At 34.8% G+C, this 12,446-nt stretch overlaps 1 long non-coding RNA gene across 1 annotated transcript in view; it reads left to right on the forward strand.

Moving 5' to 3' along the window:
- LOC125385687 overlaps positions 1-12,192 on the forward strand; it is a 51,429-nt gene extending 39,237 nt beyond the window's left edge. The window contains exon 7 of the long non-coding RNA XR_007225239.1: positions 11,167-12,192. This is a non-coding gene — a long non-coding RNA (uncharacterized LOC125385687). The remainder of the gene's footprint in view (positions 1-11,166) is intronic.
- The last annotated feature ends 254 nt before the right edge of the window (positions 12,193-12,446 follow it).

Raw genomic sequence — 12,446 nt, forward strand, 5'->3', positions numbered from 1 at the left:
ATTACTGTTCCTTTGCAAAATATTCTAGATTTACTTATTCGTTTATTTTTATAATTATTATTTATCGATTATGTCTTATTTATCAAAATATTTCTTTGTAGTCAACAAGCGACACGAAGGTCATCGAATGAACAAACACGAACTTATCGTATTTGTGGTTTTCAAGTATGCCGCTAATATTTATACGTTTGTTAGAAAATTTGTGCGTAGCACGGCGAAAATATGTGAATTATCAGAGGCAAAGTACTTTATTTAAGCTCCGTTCCGCCAATAATATTTACAATTATATTAATGTATACAATTATATTAATTTGTACGACAATCTGCGGTTTATTGATAAATTCTCGTTTGATAGATTTTGTATAATCGGACAGAAAGCTGGCAAAGGCAACGGAGAATTCGCAGAAGCGTTCAAAAGGGAATGTTACCCTCGTTCGTCAGTCTGCTTGTTAGCACCCCCTGTAAAATTAATGAGGAGATCACCCAATAAGAAATAACTGCAAATTTACAGATAGGGTTCCACCCACGCAGTGTTTACCTTCTAATGAAATTTCCAAGAGATAATGCTTTCTTCAGATAATTCCTCGGACTATTCGCGCGTTCAATTTGTATAATTGCTTCCTATCAGCCAGGACAATTTATTACGACGCAGTTTGCTAGCGATTAGCTATCAAACTTAAACGAAACTGTTCAGATCGACGCTTTGGTAATGACATTATCGATGATATATCATTCCATGATACGTGATATAATTAATTTATACGTTATATCAACGTACTATATTATTTTCATCGCGTTGCTCTACCTATTATGGTTGTCGGAGCATCCCATAAATAATTCGATTGATCGAGGAGCGAAATTTGCGACAATGGAACTCGTCTCCGTAGAAATTTTATAAGAGGAAAGTAGAACATTTCATAGGAAGACAGCAGGCAGCTGTGGAAAATGATAAGTACATTAAACGGATAGACTTAACTAAGTTAGCTGTCTTCGACGAGTATAGTCGTCACGAAGAAGTGGCAATATTTTGCCTCACGACGAGCCCTGTTGGTAATAACATTAAAAAATGAAACGGTCGTTTTATTACAACTTAATTCTGTATTGTAGCAGTCACTTTGTGTTTGACGAATATACTTGTCGTTTCAAACAAATTGCAACAGCCTAATGTAACAACATCCCTGTAAGTGAAAACTTATAAGCGACTATTATTATTATTATTATTATTATTATTATTATTATTATTACTACTACTACTATTATTATTATTACCTTATTTCACGTATATTTATGTGCAACATAATATGAACAAAAGAAAGAAAGTTTAAAAACATTATCACCATTGCCAGTGCGTTATGGTTATAGCGTCATAAGAAGCAAAAAAGGGGAATAAAAAGCGTTAAAACGTCCTAACTTCAATTTCCACGGCAAATGAAATTGTTTACTAAAAGGTATAATCTACATCTCATGGCTAACATGTGTACATGCTCGTTAATGAACGTTGCAACACCTGCTGGTTTTCTATAACATTAGAAAATAATTGATCAGAATTACTAGATAAATGATATGATAAAATAGAATTTTTCGGTATTCGTACGAACCAAGGATAGACGAAACGCTGAGTGAATGTTTCTGAGTGATAATTTCATTTATTGTAATTTCTGTTTCATAAAAATCAATCTAACGTGCGTTTACTCGTTAAGTTTTTCCTTTTATATTCGGACGTACATGAACGTTAAAGATTCTAAAGTTCTCCGTTATACCGTGATAACCGAAATGAAAATTCAGATTTCATTTTCAGAATCGAATGGCCTCTACTGTGTCTATTTATTGAAGGGTTAAAAATATGTTGACGATCTGTTCGGTTTATTTCGTATTTGTAAAATTAAATTTCCCTTTATCGAAATGGTTTGTGATTACGTGTAATTGCAATTGAAATGATCAAATGTCAATTCTCTTCCTTCCTGAAATTCATTTATCTTACATCGATCGACAACGTAAATGTCAGAGACCGTCATTATAAATATCTATGAAACGTCAATGTAATGTAACGAGCGACGGATATATAGAAATGTAATTCCCTGTTATTTCTAGTTTTCCGAAACAACTGATAATAGCGACAGCGTGTAACGGCAATAAATAAAATAGCAGGCTATTGTATTTCGTTCTAAATTAAAAAAAAAAAAAAAAAAAGGATCAATGCAGCGGAGAGTATCGTTGAATTATTAATAAGTTGAAATGTTAATTTAACACATGCATCGAATTTAAGCTTGGCTCAAGTATGTTGTTGATTGGATTTTTAATTTGGTTCTTTATGGAACTAGGCTAATTAACCTGCTCAGTTTTTAATTATCATTCCTGATTACATTGTAACAGATTAGCTCTGACGATTTATGAAAGTTAATGTTCGTGTACTAAAATTAAAACGTTGAACGAAGATATAAAATATGCGGAAGGCGGCGAAGCTATAAGAAGTAAACAAGCGATGCTCTTTAATATTGATAATCGTTAGATTGTATTCTAATGATTAACCGATTGCTTTAACGAAAGTGAATATAATACCTTTACTTTCGTTGCATTCATTATTACGTTTATATATAAAATTTGCTGCTATTAAATTCATTATGATAGTGAAAGAATAATTCCGCCGGAATATTATATCGAATTTCAACGTTAAATGATTATTAAATTATAAACGATGATAAACCATAATAATAAATTATGTCTACCACGTAGTAGGTACGAGAAACGTATAAAATTCTGTTCAACATACACATAATAAAATAATAGAATAAACGAATTGCTAGCTAATTGTTTCATTATAATTCGATGAATAATATCGTAAGTTAATTTCGCGTATATTCAATTACTGAAACACATTGTGTATAATAAGAAATTTTAACATCAAATTACCAAGTAATTTAATTTCTGATCTCGAGATAATCCGCGTGATATCCTCTTTATCCTATCGATATTAAATTTTCACGAAGAAGTTAATTTCAAGCGAATGGTAATATTAATCGAATGTTAAGCACGTATTCTTTAAAACACGTAAAAACAATAATAATATATAACAAATTATTAAAAAACAAAGTAGAATTGTAATTGACCATTGTTATAAAATTGATAGAAAACAAAATAAGTATGCGGGGAATTGAGAATTAGAATTTAAAAAATAATAAGATTAGTAACAATTAATTGTATCTTTCCATATATAACTTCTGCAGAGTCCTCATCAACTTCGTCCCTGTAATTGAAAGCTCTGACTGACGTAGCCCATTTCTGTTGACCATTTTAGCACTGTCACTTAGAGGAGGATATTACTTTCTGTAAATACATGAATTTCAATTTAACTTCGCAGCTGCGTAAAATGAACATGCAGATAATGCCGGACGTCATCTTCCATTTTACCGTACTTCACATTTATACACCGTTGCCTGCTAAAATGCTTTATGACTATCGGCAATTTTCTTTTACGATCAATATTTTATTAATTATTAAGAAGACAAAATGTCAGTGAAATCTTATTTCCAACGTACGTTGTCGGAAGTTTTGTCTCATTGTCTAATTTGTATTAATAATCAGCTATGTTTTCTTCTTCGTTATCAACGAAATAAAATATCATTGAAATTAATTTACAAGCACGTATTAATAAAGAAGTATGTTCGCTTTTATAGGCAATATCATATTAATTATTAACGGAACGAAATATCAATGAAATTTATTTCCAATTATTATTTGGCTGATTCGTGATGGTTGATGAACAGATACATATATAATACATTACTGTTAAACTTTTCAACAGGTAGTTCAAACTTCGTCAATCAACGTGTTGATTTACTCGTTTTGATGAAATTCCTATATTATTACGAGAAATTCGTTACATTATCCAATGAAACAAGCGATAATGTATTTTATATTCAATTAAAATTTTAACTAAATTCAATACGCGCGTATTCGAATCTGATAATGAAAACCGTATATATATCATTTTTAAGTGCTGTGCCAGGGAATAAATGTTTCAACTATGAAACTATCGCATGCAGGTTGTATTAAGAAGGTTAAAATTATTAAAACGACAACTGCTGGAAAAGCAAGAACTAAAACTCTCGTTCTACTCGCAGAATTTCCACCCGAAATACTTAAATCATTTTTCTCTTCAGAACGTAAAAACAGCATAAAGCTGGAAAGCGCACTACTCGAACATAGTTGGCGTAATTTTAATTTGAGAACGTTCAACTGCATCGAAGTTCTTCGTTTAAAGAGGAATTCTCGAAGCATTACCCGCCTTGCGGTTCAAAGTTTTTCGAACGTTGTTGTTGTTGTATCCTCGTCATTTTTCACTGCCGGACGTGTATCAAATGCACCGCATTGGAACTATCGTTGCTGTAATATTGTAATATCGGGGAAAACCTTGATTAACTAAGAAAGTCTACTTGACCATGGGTCATCCCATGGTGGATGGAACGTGTGTATACCGGAGCCATGGTACAAGAGGTTGCCTGTGTCACGTCGGAGACGCAAGAAATCACGAAACCGATAGATCGCCGGTGATCTTGTGACAACGACCATACCCAAATAAAATAAATAAATAAAAAAATCCTACAATGTTAATATTCATAATCTAATATTAAGATTATTATATTATATCGTATTAATTGTTATATTACAATAGGAAAATTAGAAATCAATCTGGGAATCTACGTGGAAGTTACAAGCGAAGCTCCAAAATAACAACTACGTTAAATATTTATTGGCAGGAAAATCATTGGGTAGAAACTAGTTTTTATTTAAACGAAAGCCAGTTTTCAATTTCTCCAAAAGCGATACGATTCAAGAATTTTAATCGTTAATAATTCTGATTACGAATAATCATTACGAACGATTCGATTTGTTCCTCGGTCGCTCGATAATAATTTTAGATCATGGGAATTTAATTTGAAACAGTAATCAGTGGAAGTGACCTGAATTTTTGTTCGGTTATCGAACAGTGACCATTATCAAGGAAAACCGAATTTTGCTTTAGCTACCGATAACCATTATCGATGGCGAAATTGATTTTCGATTATCGCCAAGCAATATCGATGAAAAAAATATTTTCTAGTCACATTCGCCTATCGTCGATATTTATTGACATTGCTGATAATCGGTTTTCACTGGCAACGTAAAGAAGCCTAATTATAAAACTGATATGTTTTATTAAGCAAACAAAAAGATACGAAAATGTACGAAACAAAGCATAAGATAAAAGATATCACGGTGCAACTGTTAATAAAAATATTCTACTGCGATATCTTTCATCCTATTCGTTTCATATATTTTCATATCTTTTTGTTTGCTCGATAAACCACACAAGTTTTATGAATAACAGCGAACACACGTACTATTGGCTTGTTAACTAGGTGATTGCGGGTTTTGTCATTAGATGATATTGACAAAATTCGCAATCACCTAGTTTCCAACCCAATAATTATCAGTGACGTTAATAACGATTGATAATATAGCCAGTGATAATTGACAATGTAGAGCAAATTTTTGCCATCGATAATGGTCATCGATAACCAAAATAAAATTTTCTCGCCACGGATAACAGTTACTCGTAACAGAAAAAAAAAAAAAAAAAATATTTAAAAATCCGGTCATTTATGTTGGTTATTGGTAACCAAAGTGAAATTTCTCTCGTCGATAACGATTACCAGCAATCAAAAAAACTTTAATCCGTTTTAACGGTTATTCGCGATCAAAAATTTTTTAATTAAAAACATCAACCTTCATATCGCAACTTTAGAAACTTCTCTTGTAACAGTTATGATGTCTTGTAATTGTAACATTTATGGCAAATATACATTTAGCGAAAAATTAGTATACAGCATGAATAGAAGTAGTCTTAAACATTACAACTGGTGATAAAGATCGTTTCGCTAAATATCGTGGCTTAACACAGCGAATAATTGACTGCTCAAATATTTTCATCGTCTTTGCGCGACGAATATTTTATGTAACTTCTGGATACGGTTTTGCAGAGAAATTAGAAATTTTAGAAATTTCACAATCACGTATAATCGTGGCTCGTCGTGCTGTTAATGAAGTTTCTAAATATTTCGTGTAATATAGGAAAAGTGAAAAGTTTCTAAGAGTCTTCGAGTATCTTCGTGCGTCTCTGTGTGCGTATAATCGAGCGTCTTTAGATCGCGAACGTAGATCGAGGAAGAAATTGCGCGTCTTTGACCGGTTAGGCGGAGCAAAATTGTACGTTAAGAGATTAAAGACTGACACTTGCCAGGGTTACGAGTCATCTAGAAAAATAAGCTCCCGTAGAATATCACCTGAACGCCAATTTTGTCTCCGACTACGAGCACACGTAGTCCTATTACGCTGTTCTCCAGGGGGAGACGAGTGGAGAGCGAAAGAGAAGGCAGAGAAGAGCTGTCCGAGGAGCATCATATTAGTTTGAGAATTTTCTCATAAAAACAGGCTGAAATTTAAAGTTGATTTGAAAGTAGAGATCGGTTTTAGAAAGGCTACCGGTTCGATTGGATCTCAGGCTGAAAGTTTCATCTACAATTATATCTCAAATATTTGTGCAATTTTATATCTTCTTGCGTGTATTGCGTATGCTAAAAATCCGCAATTTTAATTATCGCGTTTCGCACGAGACCAGCATTCGGGCAAATACTTACGAACGAGAATTTATTCAAACAGTATAAATCTTTCGCGTTAAAACTACCTAGAATTTATTTTATAATAATATGGCGTTAATTACCGTCGTTTCGGCACTTGCAATTTTTCGAGAAGAATCGCCTCATAGCGTTGCACAAACGATAAACAATTAACATTGTCGTTATCGAACTCAATTTGTTACGAACTGTCGTCGCATTCGTGCAATTTATATTTAGCATAAATCGTACGCTTAATACAACCTTACGGTTATTAGCAAATTCCTTGTTAGCATATTCCTTATTAACAATTATTTCTAGAAACGAGATAACATTTGCTTGCCGAACTTATCAGAATATTTGTCTCTCGTTCGTTTGCGTTTATTAGCTGAGCGTAATTCTCGCAGTGGTAACGCTTCTCCGGGTTCTCCAGTTGCTGTGTATGATATCGTATAAAAGATAAATGCTTCGGTTAAGAGTAAATTTCGATAGAAACTATTCGTTAATTTGCCAAGGATTCGTATTCTTCTAATTACACTTGCTAGCCAAGTGTAACTACCACAATCGATGCCAATAGCCCAAGTTCGATCGTAACAGGCGGATCGTTTCTAACTAATTTTACGTAGAACGTTCTGATCGATATTATCGTCGTCCCACTGAACCAGTTGTTCGCGTTTATCGCGTCGCGTCTTAAAATCGGGCAATTGTCTGGTTTGCATGATTCGTTCGACGAACGGTAACGCAGCTGTACGCACAGAAACCGATAAATCGGCTCTACAAACTGATTAGACCTCTCGTATAGAAAGACGGTGTAAATGAACATAAACACGTTTGTACGCGAGAGCCCATAGAAAGGAAATTCCGCGTACACCGGCAGAAACGACTAGCTTAATTTCAACGACAGCATCGTTTCTGAGAATTGAGCATTCATCGTTAAACATCAAAGCGTTGGCTTTCAGAGATGTACAAGTTTCTGTATGTCACGGTGTACACGTCAAACGTTCCTTGATTCGATGAAATGCAGCCTCTACTTTGCTCGATTTGTCACGGATTAGTTGCACCGTGCAAGCACTTTATACTTAGACTTCAAAGTACCGAACATCGATAAAACACAACGCAGGTACGTGTTCTAAACGATGACACGAGCTTCCAAGTTTTCCAAGAAAAAATTGTTTCCCGCTGTTTGCGCGGTGGCTCGCGCTGCTATTCCAACGTTCGCAACGGAAAATTTTTTCCAAATGCGCATTACGCGACACTTTCCGAAAGTTTGTTAACGCTGTAACGAGACAGGAATCGCTGCGAGAATTATAACAGTGAAATTTGAAACGAAACCGACGATGCAGATGGAAATTACGTTATTCTGGACATTTACTTGCGAACGTAATTTATTTAGTATTAGTGAAAAATTAGCACACGGTATGAACAGTAGTTTTAAACGCACTATTAGTCTCAAAAACGATCTCGCTATTTACCGTGGCTTATCGACGTAGCGAACAAAATTGGTTTTTCCAATAATTCGATCATCTTTTTTCCGATACTTGTGTGATACATTTTCAAATCTGTTCCACATTTTGCACGTATAATAATAATAATCAGCATAGTTTTGTCTCGTTACAGCGCCAGTGAAATTTCGAAATTATTCGGTGCGATATACCCAATGGCTTGAGAAAGCGTTCCAACGTTTATCACGGAATGTTTTCACGAATGTGCGATGCGTGTCATGCGAGATATTTGGAAATTTCGCTGGCGCTGTAACGAGACGCGAATATTGTATTGGAAAAATTTGAAATGGATCGGAAAATGTATATGGAAGTTACAGGACCTTTCTCGAAAATTATCTGATAGATTCAAAGATACAAGATCTTTGAAAATATCGTATGGAATTTAATACTAATTTAGTGTGCAATTAAAAAATTACTATACTATTTTATTTCTCCTATATACATGTTGGAGATAAAAGGACATCGGGGCCTTTCTTTTGGAATTTTTGGGAAGACCCCCAATACTTTAGTCTAGACTTTTTATTATAGCTGCACTTAAATAATAAAACTCAGAAGTAGTTGTTTATGATTTAATCCGACTATGTTTACCCGAGATTTATGACAGTAGGCTTGGGCTCGAAGTGACACAACTGGTCGCTAAACGTAGCCACGGTCATGGCATGGACGTTTTTACCTAACAAAGCTATGGAGTAATTGTATAGATCTCCTTAAAAATATAGTTGACCCGAGGGGTACAGAGACGAGTATATAAGTGCAGTTCCATTTGGACTGAGGGAGTTCTACTTATACTGTAGACAAGTAAGTTGAGTTCTACTTATATCGTAGACAAGTAAGTTGAGTTACACTTGAATTGTGGACAAGTAAGCTCAGTACGACTTAGACTTTGGAAGAAGACGTATTTGTTATCCCTTTGACCGTGGATTCGTTATTGAACCTAAGATCATTGTCATTGGCATCTCGAGTATCTAATTGCCACGGTTACTTGTCAAACTCTGTACCATATCGGTACTGTAATCATATCGGTACCAGTAAATATCATCCATATCGTATAACAACAATGGTTAATCCAAACGAAGATTCGTTACACGCCCCTAATCCCAATGAGAACTCGAGATATATGTATTTTTCTTTTCTTTTTGCTTAAAAGATTTCCTATTTATTGTCACATTAGAATGTCAGATTCTTTTGGCACACGAAGGCTTCGTAAATATCAGAAGGAATATAACGTGGAAAAATGTTGTTTTATTTTTAAAGTTCTACGCTTCGCTACTTTTTTCCTAGTACGTTCGCTTTAGCAATAACACTGACTTTTTCGCCCGTTAAAAACGGATTACGCAGACGCGCTCACGCAGCACGTGCCCAGAGCGAATGTTGCGAGTCGATATTTTCTTTTGCGAATCGCTCTCGTTATTTCGTTGGAAGTGTTACCGTGCGGATATCAGACAGCCATTGGAAGTTATTAGACGTTAAAATTTGGCGACAGCTTCGCGTATTCCACCAGTTTCTCGATATTCCCCTTCGAACCTACAAATTGCTTCCGTATCTCGCCAACAGCTAGTCCTCGTATCTTACGCAGACGTCGATTAGAAGTAGAATTTTCGATAAAATTTAAATTTCCCTTTTCAGTTCGTACTTCGATTTATCGACTCGTACATACGTTTTTCTCTTATATATTACGTGCATTTGCATATATATCTGTTTCTCTATCCCATGCGTCGTAGTTTTTGGATGAAACCAACAGCTTGTACACGCGTGCAAGATTTTATTTTTCGTGATAAATCGAACAAGAATATATTCTTTCGTGCTTCTTAATTGAGTGACATTACACCAGGTGAATAATGTACTCGAATAAACGATTTTTCTTAATACTTATCAATTACGCGACGCGTTAACATTCAATTAATTCATAAAGGAAAGCATGATAATTATATGAATCAACTTTAAGAAAATAAGTGTAATTTTTAATATTAAATAACGAATAATAGAAAAGATGGAATAAATAAGTTAACAATAAAATGATAAACAATACGCGTTTGCTTATTTACAAAAATCAAAATATAAGCAGCTTAAGTAACTCAATATTTTATGGAACGTTCTTCAAAATCAATAACTACATTGTGTTCTTTCCATTCGAAAAAATTCTGTAACGTAATTTCCGCACTAAAGGACCTTCTATCGTAGCATTTTCGTCAGAGAATTTCAAATTAGTCTAGTTCTGCTTCGAAATCTTTTTATTACCTTTTTTTATTGCGCCTTTGAATCCATCGAAAGATTTACATTAAAATTTTTACTTTGCCACTACTTTCTTTATGTCGCTGCATATCAATTATTTATTGAAGCTACTTCGTTCTAACGTGGCAATCATTCTGAAACATCATAAAAACTTGGAAGGATATTTCAAGCAAAATTACAGGTTCACATTGGCAAAATGATTCTAACTTACTTGAAAATAGTTGCTTGATTCAAGCAACTGTACACGTTAACAAAATAGTTTCAAGTAACTTGAAATTAGTTGCTTGATTCAGGTAACTTGACCAGTCTGAATCATCATAAAAACTTGGAAGGATATTTCAAGCAAAATTACAGATTCACATTGGTAAAATAATAGGTTCACATTGACAAAATGGTTTCGAATTGCTTGAATTCAAATCGTTTGACGAAGCAACATGACTAATCTGAATAGTTTAATTGTCATCTTTATCCATGACTCGCATAGTCAATCGAGCCATTCGGAAATCACATTGACCAACTCCAAAATTGAAAAGTAGAGAAAAGTAATTACAAGTATCGCAAGTGGTGAGACAATATGCGATAAAAGTGAAAAGATGAGCGTGGCGTTAAGCTCTAAGGAACTAGAGGTTTTGTGAGAATCAATCGTGTATTTGGACGATGAAATTGCGAAATTATGAGATTGTCCAAAGATAAAGTTGGTCAATTTGACTTTCGCCAGGCTCGATCGTCACAACGACAGTTCTCGCGTATCGAAACTATCTTGATGTTTGTGTCGACAGATGAGACGAATGAGCGATCGTAGCGGAGAAGAATCAGGACCAGCTCCTCAGCTAGATGGCCGAAGAAATTCGGTCGTTACGATGGAAAGAGTGTCATCGACGTTGTTTGGCAGTAATCGTCAGTTGGACGTTATGGATAACATCGCAGACATAAAAGCGAGGAAGGTAAGGATCTTTCGTTTATTTTAGTCGCTCTATCTCCGCTAGTTTGCAGACTAAGAAAAACCGAGTTTAAAGTTGACGAACTTCTATACGATCGTGCGAAGTTAAGATTTGAAAGAACCAAATATTCGTTGCTCTCCAGGTATACAATTTTCATCGTATTATTTATTATTTTATTCTTTGTAACTTATAATTATTTACACATCATATCGTTCTTTATAACAATGTACGCATACGTGGATTCATCAATTACTTTTTTTTTCTTCTTTTTTAGATGGAGTTAGAACAATTATTAATTAGGCGAAAATTAACAGTTAAAATTACGGACGAATCGAGTCGCTATGGTTTTCATTTCTTGTTCGTCAGGAGCCTCGCTAAGGAAGCACGTCTTCGTCGGTGAAGCTTATAGCATGGTCGCGAAGAAGCTTATTTTTCAATTGGAATCATAAATTATTAAGCAATAACATAGAAATTTGCTTCATCCCGCGCTCAATCGCCAGGGACGTGTCGTAAACTCGGTATCTCCGCAGGGTAATTTGGAATTATATTACAGCGGTACAAGTTGCCGAACTTCCTCACCCGCAGAGATATCGTGATCTTCTCGGAAAACTAACATCTCGTGTTAGTTCAAGTAGCGTCCCATCTTTGCCAGTAGAAGGCGCGCCAAGAGCACGCGAAAGGCTGGTCATGACACCCGCGGCATTCACACCTCGAACACAGAAAAAGATACTTGTTAACGTTCAAGCGGTTCAGATATTGTTCAACTTTCGCGCGACACAAACGTTGTTCAAACTTGGAACGCTACAGGCATTTTTCAACTCTGTTACGAGCAAACTTATACATATTCATTGAAGACATACGAAAGAATACGCGCTGTATTCGTTATCATGCGTTTTTTTATTAGAGTTCAGACTTTTATGGATCGTCATTATTGGAACAGCAAGCGTTCAGTTCTGTTCTTCCCTACATGCTCATAATCTTGGCTGATAACCGCCATTCGCTATATACATCGTTGGTATCGATGTCAAAGGATTAATACAGACAAATACGTCCGTACAATCCGATTTGATTGATTTTAGATTTTGCATCAAACAGATCTCTATATAAACAGATAATTT

This window comes from Bombus terrestris, chromosome 9 (genome assembly GCF_910591885.1).
Source record: "Bombus terrestris chromosome 9, iyBomTerr1.2, whole genome shotgun sequence".
NCBI classification, from domain to species: Eukaryota; Metazoa; Arthropoda; class Insecta; order Hymenoptera; family Apidae; genus Bombus; species Bombus terrestris.